This window comes from Lissotriton vulgaris, chromosome 10 (genome assembly GCF_964263255.1).
Source record: "Lissotriton vulgaris chromosome 10, aLisVul1.2, whole genome shotgun sequence".
Lineage (NCBI taxonomy): Eukaryota > Metazoa > Chordata > Amphibia > Caudata > Salamandridae > Lissotriton > Lissotriton vulgaris.
The window spans coordinates 130121193-130141206 of NC_141698.1; positions in this window are offsets into that span (position 1 = coordinate 130121193).

The following is a 20014-nucleotide window of genomic DNA, read 5'->3' on the forward strand; positions in this document are numbered from 1 at the left end:
GATTTTCACAAAAATTGTGCAATTTATAATAGTCAATGAAATTGGTCTATAGGTTGGGTAAGGTCCTTGCCTTCAATAGGGATAACTTCTAGGACCACATCTGTTGGGGGTTTCCTCAACTACCCCAGTTTTCGCAAAATGTTAGAAAAATTTACGAATGGGAACCGTAATCTGGGTCAAAAGGATTTATAAGATTTAATTGTGTAACCATCTGTTCCTTAGGCTTGGTTTGTTTCCAATTTATTAACAATCTTTGTTACTTCAAAAGCAATGAATGAATTTCGTTTGTTTCTATCCTCTTGGGAAATCGAGGGAAGGTCTAGTTCATCTAGGAATTTGGTGCACGTTTGAGGGACCAATTGATTAGTATTATCATATAATCCTGTATAAAAGGTCTTTAAAGTTTCCACTATCCAGTCAGATTTTAAATGTATTTTACCTTTCATGTCTTTAATTGTAGCAAGAAAATGTTTTGTTTGTTTAAAGTTTAGGTTTGATTCCAGCATCTTACCAGCTTTGTAGCTTCCCATATTCTAAAAGGTTTTTGTCTATCAATTCATGTACCTGCTCTTGTACTTAAACTTCTATAGAATTTGTATTTCTTATTACTCTCATCATTTAGGATATGAGAATCTCTGGACTGTCTGTGTTGAAATTCTATCAATTCAATTTTTTTCTCAGATGAGTAGGGATTTGTGGTACATTTTTTATTTTATTTTAATCAAGGAACCTCTAATTGTTATGTTTTAGGATTCCAAATGGGTGAGGGAAGACTTATCCACATCCTCCTGTAATTTCTTTAGGTAGATGTGGTCCTGTAAACTGTCATTGTTAAGATGCCATATGCTTTGTGGTCTCAATGGGAAGTCTAGCCGTTAAAGGACACCCTGAAGCGTGGCAGACCTGCAAATAAGAATTCAAGGTGTCTAGTTCTTAGTCTGGTTCTCAAAGCCAAAAAACGTTTCTTAGTTCCACTGTAACTTTAGAGTAGTCTTGTGACACAAATATTTTTTTACCCTCCCAAAGGATATGGTAAGTTTTTCCTCATGTATTGAAAAATAGAATATGCATGTTGAAATCTACATGGTTTGCACACTGTAGGTCTCAGAGACGTCCCATGGGGTTATAGGTGAGATTGAACTCTTTCTAGTTCAAATTCCTTCTTGAACAGAATGCCAGCCATTTTTGGCATCCAGGTTTCCAATTCTTGCATGCAGGTGTCGTGGTCTTGACTTTTTGAAACCTCAAAATCCCCAAAATCCTCAGATTGCCTCATCTATTGTGGTCTTCCAGGTCAGAAACTGCTTTTTGTTGAGGGAGTGCATTAGCTATAACCGAAAGGAGCTCTTTACCATGAGATGATTCTCGATCTTCCTAATTTCTATTTTCCGTTTCTGCAATTCTGCAGTTGATTAGTCAAACCGCAACGCTTCTTGTACTGATGTCGGATTGCATAGCATCACTGTTCAGATTGGTTGATTTAGCCAATTTGTGGACTTCCTCTAGTAGCTTAAGTATCATGTTATTGACTACATCTATATCCAGCAGAAAGAAGGTGCTATTATCTACACATACAGTACTCTCATATAAGGAGTGGATCCGAACTAATGACTTGAAGAAGGAGATTTTTACTGTGATAACCCTTGCTAACCCCTCAGAGGAGAAATTGTATATTGTTTTTGCAATTGAATTTTTATTTTAATTTTTAATTGTATGAGTGTATTCCTAATGTTTGCCCTGTGGAAAAGCTTATGCTCAATTCAGCAGGCAGAAATTGGTTATGGTGACAAGAGAAAGAGGAAGGTTATAGGATTGATTCTTTTTTGGAGAAAAGTTATGTTGCGGGGCATAGGTCTGATCGCTATATATTACAAAAAGTGTGACTCAGGTTTTGGACCTTTTTGTAGGGTCTCCCCCAGATACTTGCCTTCTGTTTCTCGAACCATTTTTGTTGACACGTTTTCCCTGCTAACCAGTGGTAAAGTCTATGGGCTCTCACCATAAAACATGATACAATTAGCATTTACCTGATTGGTACGTTTAATTTACTTGTACGTTCCTAGCATTTGAAACTACATGTAATCAGTGCCTGTAAATTAAATGCTACTAGTGGGCTGAAGCACTCTTTGTGCCACCCACTAAAATTTCACTGTGGAACACGTCTCCAAGCCTGCCACTACAGCTTGTAGTGCAGTTTTAAACTGCTGCCAGTTTGACATGGTGAAATAAACCTTTTGCCAGATCTAGACCTTCCTTTTTATTACTTATAAGTCACCCTAATGTAGGCCCTAAAGGCTAATATGGCAGGGTGGTAATTTTTACATGTCCTAGTAGTAAAAACTCCTTAATGTGTTTTTCACTGCTGTATGTACTATACCTCCCATTGACTAACCCTGGGTTACCTTATCACATTAAACACGTGATAACTGTGGATTAGGAACAGATAGAAATATACTGTTTACCCTAAAATGAATTGCAATTTTAAATCCTAATTAATTGTAAAGTCGATTTTAAGTCACAAATCTGAAAGGCGACATTTAGAAAGTTGACATTTTCTTTCCCTAAACATTTTTGCCTTGTGCCGGTATCTTGGGCTACATAACTGTGAATGGCGCTGCTGTTGGGGTTTGTGTATTTCTTCCAGACAGAACACAACGGGGACTAAGATGTGGATAGGATGGTCCATCCTGGAAGGATGACTGGGAGGAGCTGCACAAGTATCATTTGCCCATCAAAGGACTCTGCCTTCCACACACAAAAAGGAATCTGATGCCAGACCTGTCTTATACCACCCCACACCTCCTGGAGCTCTGACTGGGGAAGGGAAGAACTTCTCAGAGCCAGATTTAGGGGTAATGTAGGGAATCCTCCCATTTTAATGGCTGGCACCAAATATAAATATATGGACCGCCAGAGCTGCTATAAGAAGAATGCCCTGGTCTCTTCAAGGAAGAATGGACCTGCTTAATTGACCTGTTGCCTCCACCCCAGCCTACCCTGAGTGACTCCAAGGGTCAGCTGGTTGACCTCCACTCTGAGCTACAGGGACACAATAAGCTCCAGAGACCTCCCTGAAATTGCCCAGCTGACCTGCTGCACTGGACCTGCAATTGGCCTCCCTGATGCCTGTTGACCTTTGCTGAAGTGTGTTCCTGACCGGGAATGCGAGATGTGCATTTCATGCTATAGTATGGGGTTACACCAGCGAAGAGAAATGGGGTTACACCAGCGAAGAGAAACTACTGGGGTTACACCAGCGAAGAGAAACTACAACTAGTAGAGAACAAGTTCTTAAGAAGTGTACTCTCAGTTCCTCAATCAACCCCTACTTTCTCAACTCACACAGAACTGGGTCTTGGGTATATATCCGATCGGATTAAATTGATTTATTGGTTGAGAATATGGCTGAATGGTGAGATCCCCCTAAACCATTCAATAATTAGGGATTGCCAGAGACTGGACAAAGTACATAACATTTCTTGGCTGGCGTACATAAGAGCTGGGTTCCAGAGAATAGGGCGTATTTATTTACCTCTCCGGAAACAATAACCCATAAAGACATTGTTTTTACAAAAAAAGCCCTCTTGGACCTTTTGTCCCTAGAGTGGGAGGAAATAGAGATGGGAAATCCCAGGGTAAGGGAAAACTATGCATTGGTCACCTGCATAGGACCGGAACCATACTTGGTCACAGTAAACAATCCCTACCATCGGTTCCTCTTGACCAGATTTCGGTTAAATTTAATTCACTTTACTCTGGGTGTCTATCACAAATGGTGCAGCCCAGAACAGGCAGATCCTTGCTCATGTGACGATTTTTCCACTCAAAACACCCTAAATTTTTTGATGTTTTTTGATTATTTTAACGAGTGTCGGAGGAAATATTTATTACCAATTCTCAGAGAAGCAGGATTTGTACAGGTCAGGCCGGCACTCGTGTATTTAAAACAACTTAGCACTCCTAAAATAATGTTTCATGTTGCTAGTTTTTTAATTGCGGCCAACCGAATTAGGAAACAAAATGTCACATCTCTACCGCTCTTAAATATTTGTGAACAGTAGACCCCATGTTTAGAAAAAATATCATTAAGGGCAGGCCGACACCATGGTACTCATATATAAATGTGGTTTTTAGGAATATTTTTAAAAAAAATTGTGAAATAAATCTAAAAAGCATATCTTTTATACCATAAGGAATGAATTTTAAGAAAAACGTTCTTCTATTTTTAGAAAATATGTTATTTACTTTTCATTTATTGTAATTGACTGTATACTTTTTATGACTGTGTTTTCTTGTCTTTATATGATATTAATTTATCGAAAATAAAGGAATTGACTGCTATAGTAGCAACAGTAAATGCAGTCCACCATTGTGAAGCTCCGCCAACTCGCCGGCTCTTTGAACTACAGCAACAATAGCCCATGCAGCCTGGTATGCTTTTCATGTGACAGCTTCGACCATCTAGGATGCTCTTTCTGTTCCTAGCGACTTACTCCCCTGCAGACAGAATTCTTCATGCCACACTTTGAGAAGGTACCTTTTTCAGTGGGACAAGCCTGGTCTGTGAATTCATCCCACACTCCATCACAGTCAGCCTGACCAAATGACTTTCATTAAATTTATTCTATTTTTGAATTGGTTTGGAATTTTCTTGTGTTGGTTTTCTTTTTATTACTGGTTTTGTGTTGCATACAAAATACTTAACACTTCACCTCTAAGGTAAGCCTGACTGTTTTGTGCCAAGCTACCACAAGTTCACAGTGAGGTTAATTTAGAACATTGTGTGGTTCACCTTGACATGGATTGTGGTTGTAGCACAACCAAGAAACACTTCTGTCCACATTGTTTTAATCACAATGTGAAATATATATAACAAATATATAATTTTATGTCAAAACGTGAACACAATTTCACAGTGCCCCAGAAATAGTCAAGAGACAAGGGAAGGGGAGTGATCCTGTGAGGAGGAAGTGAAGAGAAAGAAGAAGAAATTCTCAAGTGACAGTTTAATCAAAATATGTACATCATTTGTTCTCACTACACAGTGTGTGTGGAGATAGGGACCACAAGGTTCAGATAATTATTTACATAGAATAACATACTCCACAAAATTCAAAATTGAAAGAAATTGTGTTCACGTTTTGACATAAAATTATATATTTGTTATATATATTTCACATTGTGATTAAAACAATGTGGACAGAAGTGTTTCTTGGTTGTTTCATTTTTGTTACTATGTAGTAAACTGCTCATTGATTACTGGGACCCCTTCCTCTTATCACGTTGATAGCCCAGGTCCCAGTGACACTTTCTGGGTATAACCCCTTGTGAATACTCAAGATTTTACAAAAGGCAATAGAGCTACCAACTTTATTGTGAAATCCATAAGTTAATGCCAATAGACCTTCAAAGGTAGATTGTATTAAATATCATAGACAGGCATTAGGTTATATGGAATCTTACAGTATACCATCATAAGCAATGAGTCCAATGTTGGTTATTCCCTGGCAAACCCGAGTAAGAAGATTTGCTCTCTCTGATTTCTTGTTTGTCCCTCATAAGAGGGATTGTACATTGTTTTGCTAGCAGTAATCGTGAAGATATTTTAATTGTATAATTGTGTTCCAATAATTGTCTTGTGAAAAAGACTAATAGGGTCATTACGATGGCAGTTTAAGGCAGCCTGCAGGTGGCAGTTTCCTAAGTCACTTCTCCGCCTGCCAAATTACAATGGCAGATGGTGTGCTGGTGGAAGCAAAGTCCATCCGCCAACGGTCTGCCACAGGCAATCGTTACGATTGCCTGGTTGACCCACCCTGCATCAACAATATGGTGGCGTTGTCTAGCAGGCACGATCTGCCATATTACGATGCTGCCTCCCCACCTGCCGGTGTATGGCGCTGAAACCTCTATTCACAGGCTGGCAGGGATTGCATTTGGGGGCCCGTAGTGGGCCCCCCTCGTGTTTAAGGAGGTGGGGATGCACTGGGGGTACCTATGGTACCCACCTACATTTCCCTGGACCAGGTGGCAGACACTGCGTGATGCCTGCCACGTAGTGCAGGGAAATGCAAAGGCTGTATTTCTGACTTTGGGGTGGGTGCTGCAGCCAGCACCACGGCCGCAATTTCAGAGATACATGATGCGACCGCCACAGTGGTGGTCACATCATAATCCCAATGGCCAGACCGCCACATTACTGGCGGATGTTCCCAAGCCCCGGCACGATGTCCGTCCGCCATCGTAATTACCCCCTATGCTCTGAACAGTAGATCTGAGTTGGATATAATGACAAACCACTGGTAAAGGTTAGTGGCCTTTCATTGAAAAAAGTTATGTCAGAGGCCCTGGGTCTGATCGGGTTATTATGAAAACAACTAGACAAGGGCAATAGATCTGACTTATTTCTTGTGAGATAAAAACCGGATTGTTATGAGACCGTAATGTCATGGCAGGCATGAGCGAAACAAGACATACTTTTATTTCTCCTTGTTTTTGCTATTTCTATGTGTGCTGCAGAATGCAGCACACATAGAAAGAACACAATGACATCAGTGTTTGTTTATGCTCAGGAAGGTGTCCCTTCCTGCACATAAACAATCATTAAATAATGGTGGGTTGCTACTTTTTTGTGTGCTGCACAATGCAGCACACATAAAAGCAACAAATTGCCATAATGGATTGTTTATGTGCAGAAAGGGACACATTCTTGCACATAAAGGAGAAGTGTAGCTCACCGGTTAGAGGCGGCAGACCCAGAAGCAGAGGTCGGCCCGGGACCAGGGTTCGATTCCTGACGCGGCAGGGTATGGAACCAATGTCAGCGGGCTCGATAAATCTCGCCTTGGTGCCTCTCTAACCATGGGTCCCACGCTGCAACTCTGGGCAATAGCTTGCTTAATCTCCACAACGGCCCCCTCGCTGCCGGGGATGCCTGGCTTCACCTTGGGGATGCCCAACAGGGACCATCTCACAGGGAAAGCCAGGACGGGTTCCCCAGCGGTACACAGCGCCAAGAAACCCCGGGGTGAACGTGCGCTCTACAAATTCATACTAACATAACATAACATAACATAAACAATCATTCCCTGCAACACAGGCACCCTTGCAGTGGCAGCTCCTCCACAATGATGTGGAAGAGCATCGCCCAATTGCCTGGCTCAGAGCCAGCAAATGTAAAATAGAGCAATGCTCTTGCATCGTTTTATTATATATTTGCCGGCTCTTAGCAAGCTCTGTTGGGAGGGCTGGGCGGGCCGAGGCATGGGAGGGGGTGGGGGAAGGAAGAGTGCTATGTGGCATGCACCCCACTCCCAAAGTGCTCATGTGTGTTTGGCTGGCTGTCTCAGGCCGACTAAAACACACAATGCACTTAGGTTTCTCCAACCCAGCTGCTTTGAGCATCCGGGCTGGACAAACCCCCACAGACTGCCTGGCCTGAGCAGGATGTCTTTCTAGCTCGCTCATGCCAATCCCCTCGCTGCTCTGCAGCATGGGGATTGGATGGTAATCTGTACTAGGGGATGCTGGGAACCAGGAAGAGGAGAGGCGACGCAATACTGGAGCCGTCCGGCAGTGGCTAAAGGTACATTTAAAAAATATATATTTTATTTCTAACACATCCCATGCATGCTCCCTCCACCAGCCCCACTACCCTATTTGTGGCAGCCGACACTGCACCCTTACACTATGGCGCAAGGGTGTCTGCTTTGACGCTAGGCAACTTTTTTTGCGTGATCACTAGGGAAAACACAGGGGTGCGCTGTATTCTTGTGAATACGGCACATCCCTGCATTTTAGAAATGGCAGAACGAAGTGCTGCAAAATTTGCCGCAGCTCTGTGCTCAGTCATTTCCTTGTAAATATGCTCCTAAACCTCTCACCGTTTACAGCACAATATAGACCCACACTGTAACAAACAAGCACAACAAATGCCGTAGCTTTTCACTCGCCCTCTCAAAGCGCTTCGGGGACCTGTTGAGGAAAGGAGGCACTGTGCAAAGTCTACAATGCAATGACAGTACAATAATGTATGAAGGACATCAGTCCTAAGCCTTTGTATAGTATTCTTTTGTTAAATCTTCGAAACCATACAGAGTCAACCCTTCAATGGCAGAAAGGCACTACAGAGTGAATTTAAACACCTTGTAAGTTATCATTTCTCATGTGTCCATGCTCCATCACCTATTTCCTGCCTGTCCTCTGGGAACAAGGCATCTATCTGTGGGCATCTTCCATATTTCTCACCCATCACTACGTGTCCAAATAGAGCTCGCTAGACCGCTCACTGACAAATGATGAATTTCCGGGGTATCACTGCTCATCATGTGTAACAAAAAAGTGTCTGTTTTGTGATCCCTGATGGCATGAAATACTAGCTGACAAAGGAAGGCGGCAAAGTTCGAGAGTCTGAGAGCTTCCTCTGACGAGCTTTAATGATCGCCTGCTGCAGCTTGTCACTCGTGTCTGAACCCCATTTCCTCGGCGTGTATTGCTTCCCCAGGCGCTTATCTGCTGCTCCGGCGCTGTATTGACATATCTGTACAGTTCCATCACTGGGATCCTGTGTGGATTACAAAGCCTTTCGCGGGGACTCGAAAGGCTTAATCTATCACTCCTCGCGACACCAGGGGATATCGAGGATGACAGTGGGTGAGGATGTCGGCGGGAGAGGACCATTGTTTGGGTTTCGTGAGAGCAGCATTAGCTCTCTGCCAGAGCTCGTGTCATCACCAGAAAAAGAAGCACCATGGGCAGTGCTTTAAATGGGATGGTACTGTCCGGTACTGAGTACCTGAGGCCGTAATACACAAAGGGGGTCATTAGGATCGTGGACGGACTTGAGTCCGTCCGCGAACCCTGAGGAGGAGGGAACGTTCGCAGGGGCTGCGGCGTTCCCTCCGAGTAGATTAGGATGTGACCGCCAGGGTGGCGGTCACATCCTCTATCTTTAACATTGCGGCAGGTGCAGCTTCAAGCTGCACCTGCTGCAAGGTAAAAAATGCATGCATCGCATTTGCATGCACAAAGCAGCAGGCACTGCGCAGTGCCTGCCGCTTTGTGCACGCAAATGCAGGGGGGTACCATAGGAACCCCCCACCCCCCTTCACCCAGGGGGCCCGCAACGGGCCCCCAAAGTGAAACTTCGCATGCTTTTCCACGGCGGAAAAGCCGCAGTGGAAAAGCATGTATTCACCACCATCCTAATATGGCTGGCGGTGTCTGATAGACACCGCCAGCCATGTTAGAGCTTTTCCGCTGCGGTCGGAAGGCGACCGCTGCGGAACAGCTGCGGACGGAATTCCAGACCCACCAGCCATCCTAATTTGGCGGTGGGTCTTTGGAGGCTCCGCAGCGGTTTTTCCTCATCCTCCGGGCCGGCGGTGGCTACTGCCGGCACGGAGGATGCGGAAAAACCGCTATCATAATCGGCCCCAAACTTCGCAGGGGGGCGCAACGGGTGTGTGCATCTGCTTTATGCTCCCCCAGGGCACTTTGGTTTTATAGAACGGTGTGCAGACGCTTGTGCAGCCCCTTATTTACTGGTACGGCTTGCGCACATGGGGCCTCATTTATGAGAAATGACGCATCGCTGCGTGAAAGCAGCGATGCGTCACTTCTCAGTGCACATTCCTTGAGACATTCCTGATGCGTCATATTTAATGTGTGACGCATCATGTTGCAAGTAGTTACAGATACGTCAGTATTTCTGACGTATCTGTAGGCGCAAAACTGACGCATTGCTGGAGTGTGTCACAACTAGACGCAACTCCAGCAATGCGTCCTTTCAAATGGGGCAAGCCCCATGTGAAAGGGCCTGCATCAGTCTTACGCCTGCTGTGAGGCAGGTGCAATATTTTGACGCAACGGCGTCCTAAAAGTGATGCAGTGACATCTCATAGATCTCACTGCTTCCCTTCTACGACCCTTCCTTGCGTCAATATGCCCCCCCCTTGCATACATTATACCTGGCGCAGGTATAATGTGGCGCAGGGGTTTACAAAGTGATGCATCTACCTAGATGCGTCACTTTGTAAATATGGCGCAACAAGGCGCATTTTTTACGCCACTGGTGCGTCACAAAAAGTGACGCACCGGCGGCGTAAAAGTGACGCACAGCCTCATAAATGAGGCCCCAGGTTCGCAGGGGGGGCGCAACGGGTGTGTGCACCTGCTTTATGCTCCTCCAAGGCACTTTGGTTGTATAGAAGGGTCTGCAGACGCTTGTGCAGCCCCTTATTTACTGGTAGGGCTTGCGCACATGTAGCGTAAGCAATATTTCGGGTGTGCATTCCCTCATTTGCATGGGGGCGTGGCCGCAAGCAAAAAAAGTGAATCTCTTTGCTTGTGTGCCTGTGGCGTATTATCGATGTCCTCAGGATGTGCCACAAAAAGGTGGCGTGCTGTCTGTGCGCCTCTTTAAGGCATTTCTCTCATGGGGTGAAAAGGGGGTCCAGTGGACCCCCACACAACCCCCATAAGCTGGTGCAGTCACTCTCCCTCCCCTCATGAAAGGGCAGACAGGTACAGCCCGCATAGTGAACCAAAGAGTGGCTGATTTAAATAGCTGCTCTGTATTTCACTTTAATGCGCTACCCCTAGGGCATTATGAGTTCACAGCTGTCCTGAGGGCAGCACATTCAGCATAATAGGGCACACTTTCCCTGTTTGCGCCCAGTGCTCCTTTTGAAAGGTGCTCTGTGGCAAAACAGGGAAAGTGTGGCCTTTGTGTAATACAGTCCCTGCACTTTAATTTTAAAGGGAAAGTACCTGCACTTCTCAGACCTGTTGCAGTACATTTGATTGGAGAGTACAGGCACTTCTCAGAAGCAAACACACACTTTAAAGAGTGAGTACCAGTACTTCTAAATTTCTGCTTAAACCACTGATCATGGGAAGGAGGGGTTGGAGTCCACTCCTATGTTGTTCTTCTTTTCGAGTATTTAATTTCAGAAACGGTTGTGTGACTGCTTCTATTAAGTAGTTCCATTGCAGTTCATTGACTAACATGTGTGCACAAACTACACTGGAGCTATATTGTTTTATTAGAGACATCATATGCCATATGTTTATTATTATTATTTATAAACACCTGCTGATGTTTAAGTCAAAACCTGTCATACGAGATGTGGCATCACTTACTGAAGATTCCCACCTTAAAGATGGCCATCATATTTAAACATCGAGCCTTGGTCAAAAGAGCTGGTCTTCTTATGGCTGCATTGTTTTCCATAGCCAAAATGTTTGCTTGCTTTACGTGTTGTTTGAACATGGCAACATAGTAAGTGCCAGGCCCTTCTCATGAGGCCACTACAGCTTACACCCCCAATTGCCCCTGCCAAAGCTGAAAGTGACAGTACCAACTTAACTACTAACCATCACACTTCTACAAGTGTGACAATTTAGACTGTTCCTGGCAACCCAACACTATAAGAATGGCATGGGTGTCAGGTTTTATTCATTTCTAATTTATTAAACACTGTTGTGCTCATCTCAAAATTAGACAAACAGTGCCACCATGTGGTGGACTATCATTAGTGCTGGTGTTGACAATTAGGTGCCAAGCACAAGAAACCACAGCTCAAATTAAGCACTGTATTCAGCAAATTACAGTGCCATGAGTGGGGAACCAAAGTGGTGGATCCTCGTATAGCACAGGATCTCCGCCAGACAGGCAGGATCCTCTAAATGCATCAATCATTTACATGGCATCCCTCCGCAGTGGTCCAGCACATGATGCATCAGGGTTTAAGTGACCCACAGAATGTTAAAGGGGAGCAACCAAAAGGGCTATGAGGTCACAAGAGAGGAGGAGAGCTGAAAATGGTACCTCAAAACAAACACCGGCCCACTCCTCCCACTGTTGGGAAAACAAACACCGGCAGCAACTCCCTGGAAAGGACAGCAAAACTGGGAAGTTAGCTTCGGATGTCAGTTCAGCAGCTACTTTCTCTGACATTGTGGTCACCTGATATTACCATGTAAGTAGGTGACAGTCTTTATTTATGCACCTCTAATCAGTGGGGTGATGTCAAGGTTCAGAAGATTTAGATTACTGAACATAATTTTGAACATAATTACTATTCAATGCAAAAATACTTTATTGCGGTCAATAGACCATAAAAGTGCAAGTGCAATAACTAACAAAAAATAAAACAATTTTTAGGTACATAATCTTAAAACCCCAAAATCCGAGGTTACGATTACTTTTTATTGCCATTATCCCACGCCACAATATACAGACAAGATACATAGGAGCACATACAAAAGACCAGATAAAATAAAGATGTACAATTATTGGGCAGATATAGAGCTAATACATTTCATAGAAGTAAAATGCTAAAATAGCACTCCATAAAATCAAGTACAAAAAAACAGCTAAAAAAATGAAAGAAAATTTTGTCAGACTTGCCCTATATCATGATTTTCAGAAGTGGCCTGCGCACACACCACATTAAAAGTAGAAAGAGTGACACCATAATTACAATTGGGGACAGAGTGTTGTATTTCAGTGATCAAAACGCCTCTACACAGTGTTTAGTCCCCAGATAGATTTCTACATACTTGGATCAACCAGCGCCTTCTTGATTTTCCATAGCTGGGGCAGAATAAAAAACATGCTGTTCTGATTTCTCTGCATTGTTTCAGGCTGGACAGCCTAGAGAAAGTGTACCTGCCCATTTGTTGGAGAAATTGCACAGTGGAAGGGCTCCATGCCTAAATTGAATATACAGTTTCCTCGCTAGCGCAGGTTGAATCTCATCCAAGGCAGACTCTAGGCTATACTGATCTTTTAATCTCAAAAACACAACTGTTAATGAACCTGTTGCTGAGCACCCCTGTATGTGGGCTAGTTTATACCCCCTGTAACTCTGGACCAGTTCCTTTCTAGAAACTATAGCGCAGGCTACCTTGGGATGATGTCATAGACTCGCTCTGCCCATGTTCAAAAATGTGTCCTTAACATAGGATAACCACAGTAGATTCCTGGCACAATGCAAGCCCAAGATCTCCTTTAGCTCATCCCTATACACTGCCAGTTCTGGGGTTACCCATATTTAGCGCAGGAAGATTAGGGTTCTAAGAGCAATTTCATCAGCAATTGGCCTTACCCCCAGATCCAAGCGAAGCGGTGTGAGGGTAGAACTGAGGGGAGGACCAAAAAGCTGCCTAACAAAAGAGTTCTCGGTCTTGATAATGTTTCTCAGAGAATTATACCCCAAAAAGTTTAGCCCTGTACATAGCAGAATCCCTTGTTTGCATTTTATAGGTTTCCACTATTGGCCCAATAGGTTTATAAGAAGAGTTCATGAATAGTTTGATCAATCCTCCTGTGTTCTATGCTAACTTCAGACTAGTTTTATTAATTTGGGCTCCCCTGTCCAGTTTTTCAGCGAACACTGATACAACATTTACTCTGATAACATCAATCTGTAAAATTATTGAGCCAACACTATCATAAACAAAAATATCGACACACAAAATAGAAATGACACTAACATTGATAAAAAAATATCATCCAAAAAAATCTTGATTACAAAAATATCGACGACAAAAGCGATAGAACACAAAAATATTGATAAAATGTCAATAAAATGAAACATCAAAAATATCGATATAAACAAAATCGACAACACAAACATCGATAAAATACATATGAACTATATTGAAAATAACATTTAAACATAAAAAATACTATTTACGAAATCAATAAAAATAATTTCAAATAAAACACATTAATTTAAACAAATAAATTAAAAATACAAAAACAAATTAAAAAAACAACACAACATGGAAAAAATATCAAAAATCATGAAAATAAACAAACATAAATATAACACATTTATCTACATATAAAATTAAATTACAACAATAAACAAAATAACAACAATCAATAAATAAACATAATAAACATTAAATAAATTAAAAAGTAAGAGCTAAAAAATTCAAAAAAGCTATCTCGACCAATAAATTTAAAACACACAAACACAAACCAATAGAAAACTATAACTAATTAAACACACACTATAAAAACAATCAAATAATTAACGCAAAATTTACCGTATAACGGATGACCACGATGGAAGAGCAAACCTTAGAGAGAGAGAAGACAAAACGAAAAACAACTACTTCAAAAACTATTCCAAACATCCGCAATAAAGGTAAGCACCAAACTTTGTAACTAAATAAATGATTGTAAAATATTATAACAGATTTTCCTTTACATATAACAGATTCAACCTCACTAAAATTGTACCTAGAAAATTCAACACAAAGATTTATGTACACAACAACAATAGAATATAACACAAAGTAAGCATATGACTTCACCAATAAATCACGTAAATTATTTAAAAGTATTAAACTTAATAAAATAGCAAAATATACCTAACAAATGTTATTTTTTTTACAGCTTCTAAGAAAATCGATAATACCACAACATCTACCAAGGATATCCCATCAACTAAAAAGAATAAGTATATTTATTTAATTACCCATAAATAAAAATAAACACTAAATAACATAATTTTTTTATTTTTCACAGATTATACTTCACAACAACTCCACTCAAAAGCCCAAAAACAAACATTATGGGCCCCATTACGATGTCCGCCCGCCACCCTAATGGAAAATGGGACCGACCATCAGCGGTGCGGTGGTCCCACAAGGCAAACTGGCAGGCGCATTCTTGCTTTTAACATTGTGGCGGGCGGTGCATACAGCACCCGCCGCAATGTTAAAGGGGCATGTTGTGCATTGCAATGCACTGCGTGACAGGCACTGGGCGGTGCCTGCCACCTTGTGTATGGCAATGGTACCCCCCAGTGCAGCCACCCACCCCCAGGGGTCCCCAACAGGCCCCCAAAGTCATTCTTTGCATGCCATTCCATGGCAGAGTGTCCGCCATGGAAAGGCATACCCACTGCACTCGTCGTAATATGGATGGCGGTGCCTGCAAGGCAGGCCACCATATTGTGAGCCTTTTCCGCCCAGCAGGCAATGGTGACAATTGCCTGCTGGCAGAAAAGCGGTGGACAGTCTTTCTGTCTGCCGCAGTACCCCCACCATGGTAATATGGTGGGAGGGTAAATGGCGGTTCGGCGGGGAGTTATGGCGTGCGGATCGCCACTGTCGGTCGGGCGGATGCAATCCACACGCCATCATAATGACGCCCTATGTTCGAAAAAAATACAAAATCATATATAAGAGAAACATCTAATACAAAGTAAGTATATACATTAACCAACAAATAGACCTAACTATTAAAAAGCGATACATTTAATAAAAAATGAACTATTACTAACAAATACTTTTCTCTTAACAGCTTCTACAAAATTCAACAAAAAACATCAATAAAAAAAACTTCAACTGCATTCAGTAAGTATTTTTTTTCTTCAATTAAATATGTAGATTAAAAAAGCAAAATAAACAAATATAATAAAATTATAACCTTTCATTTTATTTGTCACAGATTACACTTCAATAAAAGTCCACCTTAAAACATCAAAGTAAATTTGACTTCGAAAACAAAGACAAAAGCAACATTACAGAAAAATATAAAATTAAGTAAGTGTATAAATTAAACAACAAATACAACAAACTAATTAACAAAATTAAAATACATTAAAAAGCAAATATAACTAACACATATTTTTCTCTTGCGAACTTCTACAAACTACAACAAAATCATCGAAAAAAACATCATCAACGAAAAGTAGTAAGTAATTTTTTTCTCAACTTAATAAAAATAGAAACTAAATAAATAAAATAACACAATAAAATGTACCACTTTATTAACAATATTATTTTGTTTTGAAACCAACAGAAAAAAAGTGGATAAACATCAACAATCAAAAAAAATCCATAAAGAAAATCAAATCAAAATTAGTTATTTTCAGACATGTTAATTATACAAAATGTTTACTGTTCAAAATCATATAATTAATAAATATATATACATATATTCACAGATTAACTAAAAAATGGCAGAAGGAGCAAAATTAATTACTTCACAAAAGGGGAAACTACTTTGGTGCTACATGGGCTGCACTTATACACAAGAGAAAATGAGTGGAAACAAAACACATTGTAAATGCAGTAAATATTACTCTAACTCTTGCTATTGGAGAGCCACTACAATAAAGCAATGTAGTAAATGTCAAATAACACAACCATCCCCCCAATGTAAATGAAATTGAGGTTGGAGATGCTCTCGAGACAATCAGAGAAGCAAGTCCCAGCTCCCAACAAACAAGTACCCAAATACTTACAAACGTGTTAACTAGGATACCTGAACAGGCCACAGGACAACAACCATCTATCCCCGCTCTGAAGAGACTAATTGCCCGAACTAAAAGGGCTACAGCTCACACACCACCCACCCCCAAACTTTTGCTGAAATACAAATATTAAATGAATACACCATCACTCACAAAGATGAAAAATTGCTTCTTCATGACAACAGTCATGAAAAACGAATTCTCATCTTTGCAACAAATAACAGCTTACAAAAACTTAAAAACTGCAAGATGTGGATGGTGGATTGCACAATCAAAGTTTGCCTCAAGGCTTGTTATCAAATATATACGATCCACGGCGAATATGAAGATACTAACATCCCCTTCATATATGCACTACTCCCTAATAAACAAAACACCTCATACATAGAGCTCCTAACTATATTAAAACAATACACCGACAACTACTTCCAGCAAAAATTCATCATTGATTTTGAACAATCATTGAGTCAAGCAATTTTGAAAAATATACCCACACACTGCAATACAAGGTGGCTATTACCACTTTAACCAAAGTATCTGGAGGCACCTACAAAAATCTACTTTAAGTATAGATTACGCCACCAATAGCAACTTTGCCTACCAAATAAACACATGAATAGCCCTGGCCTATGTACCAACAACTGAAGTAGCAAACCATTATAACCTACTTCTTGAAAGCCCCTTCTATCAATCAATGAAACTAAACTAACTCCCTTCCTAGACTACTTTGAAGACACTTGGGTGGGAAGGCTTCATAGATCAGGGCACCGTAGGCACCCCAAATTCCAAATACCCTGGTGGAACTATATGACAGAACTCTAGCGCAAAAAGCTAAAACAAACAACGCAGTGGACAGATGGCACAATGCCTTCCAAGCCACAATAGCAAGAGGACAACCAACCCTACATAAACTTATAGAAGCTATAAAAAAAAAACAAAGGTATCAAGAGCTAAGGCTAGAGTGATCCCTAACTAAAATCGTCCCTAAGCTAAGTAACCAAACCAAAACCGTGTATGAATACCTACAGCACAAAACCAGACTATTTGCAAACACCAAAAGTCTAGAATACCTAGACATGATAGCTAAACCTATACTGTAAAAAAACAATGCTAAACACCATAAGCATTTTAAAATTTCCAAATATTTAAACAACATAATTCTACTCCTTTTTAAATTATTAATTATAACTATGTTGTGTAAAAAGAATTGCACAAATATATATGACATAATATAATTATTAAAATAAAAAAGAAACAAACAAATCAATGTAACAAAAAGCATTTCCCATAATAATAAAAAATAACTCACAGTTGTGTAACAGTAGACGATCCTGGAAATCTAATAAATACGTACAAGATAAATCAAAAAACAAATCCATTCGAAAGGAGAACCCCACAAAATGCAAAAATACAACTGTAGAAAAAAGGATCCAACAACGCAATTCTCACAATAAACGAAACCCTCAGAAACCCGAAAATTAGTATACAAAAAAAGCAAAAATGTTACTGTAGAAAAAAGGCTCCAACGATGCAATCCTCTCAACAACAAAACCCTCAAATACCCGAAAAATTGTTTAAAAAAATGCTCCAACTAACATGAAATATAAAAGGACATGTAAAATAACTTGTTTTAAACAAACAAAAAACATTTTCCTTTTTTTATTTTAAAAGGGTCGACACCACCATCCGTTCATGATCCAGAAAACCTGTAAAGAAAATAAAAGGACACCTACCCACAATAACACGCACAAACCCACAAACATTAACATTAACAATAAACACAAGATAACACAAGTAAACAGCACATAATTAACACTACATAACACTCTACACTAATCCAACACTACGGCAAACACATCAAACACTAAAGTACCAAAACAACACCTAACTACACCAAAAATAAACAAATACGGTTCTCACAAAGCTAACTACACTACTACTACCTCACCCCTACCCTAAAACTACCGTAAAACTTCAAACTTACCTTGAGCGACGAAACGCAGCTCCCAATGTGAGGTTCCGGCTTCCAAAATGACCCAAAACCGAAACAGATAGATAGAAAAGTGAGGAAGGTAGAAAAAAATGGCAGCATAATAAAAATGACAAAAACTCCCCATAGAAAAGAATGGAGAAATAATTTAAAAATGCAAAAAAATAAATGTATATTTTTATATATTGTAAAAAATATTACAAATGTTTCAAAAATATACAAAGAATGTTAATATATATATTACATATTATATTATCAAAAGGAAATATATATTATATTTAATAGTTCAAGTTCAAGTTCAGGAATTTGTATAGTGCACTACTCACCCAGAGGGTCACAAGGCGCTTGAGGGAGAGGGTGGGTGCATTACTTATTGAATAGCCAGGTTTTTAGCTGCTTTCTGAAGGAGAGGTGGTTCTGTGTAAGGCGGAGGTGAGAGGGGAGAGAATTCCAGGTTTTGGCCGCTAAGTAGGAGAAGGATCTTCCTCCCATGGTGGATCTATGGATGCGCGGAATTGCGGCGAGGGCTTGATTGGATGATCGTAGTTGGCGGGTGGGTGTGTAGAAGGACAGTTGCGTGTTGAGGCATTCGAGTCCTAGGTCGTAGAGGGCCTTGTGTGCGTGGGTGAGGAGACGGAACGTTATTCTCTTGTTGACGGGGAGCCAGTGGAGGTCTTTCAGGTGACCGGAAATGTGAGCTTGACAGGGGATGTCCAGTATGAGTCTGGCTGAGGCGTTTTGATACGTTGGAGTTTTTTCTGAAGTTTGGCTGTGGTTCCGGCGTAAAGGGTATTTCCATAATCCAGTCGGCTAGTGACCAGTGCGTGGGTGACTGTCTTTCTTGTTTCGGTGGGAATCCAACGGAAGATTTTTTTGAGCATGCGTAGGATGTTGAAGCATGAAGATGAGACGGCGTTGACTAGTCTGGTCATCGAGAGGGAGGAGTCTAGGATGAAGCCCAGGTTACGTGTGTGATCTGTAGGTATGGGTGCTGTACCCAGGGCCGGTGGCCACCATGAGTCGTCCCAGGCAGAGGGGGATGATCCTAAGATGAGGACTTCCGTTTTGTCCGAGTTTAGTTTTAAACGGCTGTTCTTCATCCATTCGGCTACTTCTTTCATTCCTTCATGTAGATTGGTTTTGGCGGTGATTGGGTCTTTGGTGAGGGAGAGGATCAGCTGGGTGTCGTCTGCGTAGGAGATGATGTTGAGGTTGTGTTGTTGCGCGATGGATGCGAGGGGACTCATGTAAATGTTGAAGAGGGTGGGACTGAGTGATGATCCTTGTGGTACGCCGCAGATGACTTCGGAGGCCTCTGATTTGAAAGGCGGACTCTCTGGGTTCTTCTGGCGAGAAACGAGATGATCCAGTCCAGAGCTTTTTCTTGTATTCCGACGTTGCTGAGGCGTTGTATGAGGGTGCTATGACAGACTGTGTCGAAGGCGGTGGAGAGGTCAAGTAGGATGAGGGCAACTGTTTCTCCGTTGTCCAGTAGCGTTCGGATGTCATCTGTAGCAGCGATGAGGGCAGTTTCGGTGCTGTGTTTGGCTCGGAAGCCGGATTGTGAGGGGTCGAGGGAATTGTTGGATTCAAGGAAGGCGGCGAGCTGACTATTGACGGCTTTTTCAATGACTTTGGCAGGGAATGGGAGGAGTGAGATGGGGCGGTAGTTCTTAAGTTCAGAGGGGTCTGCTGTGGGTTTCTTCATAAGGGCGCTGAGTTCGGCATGTTTCCAGCTTTCCGG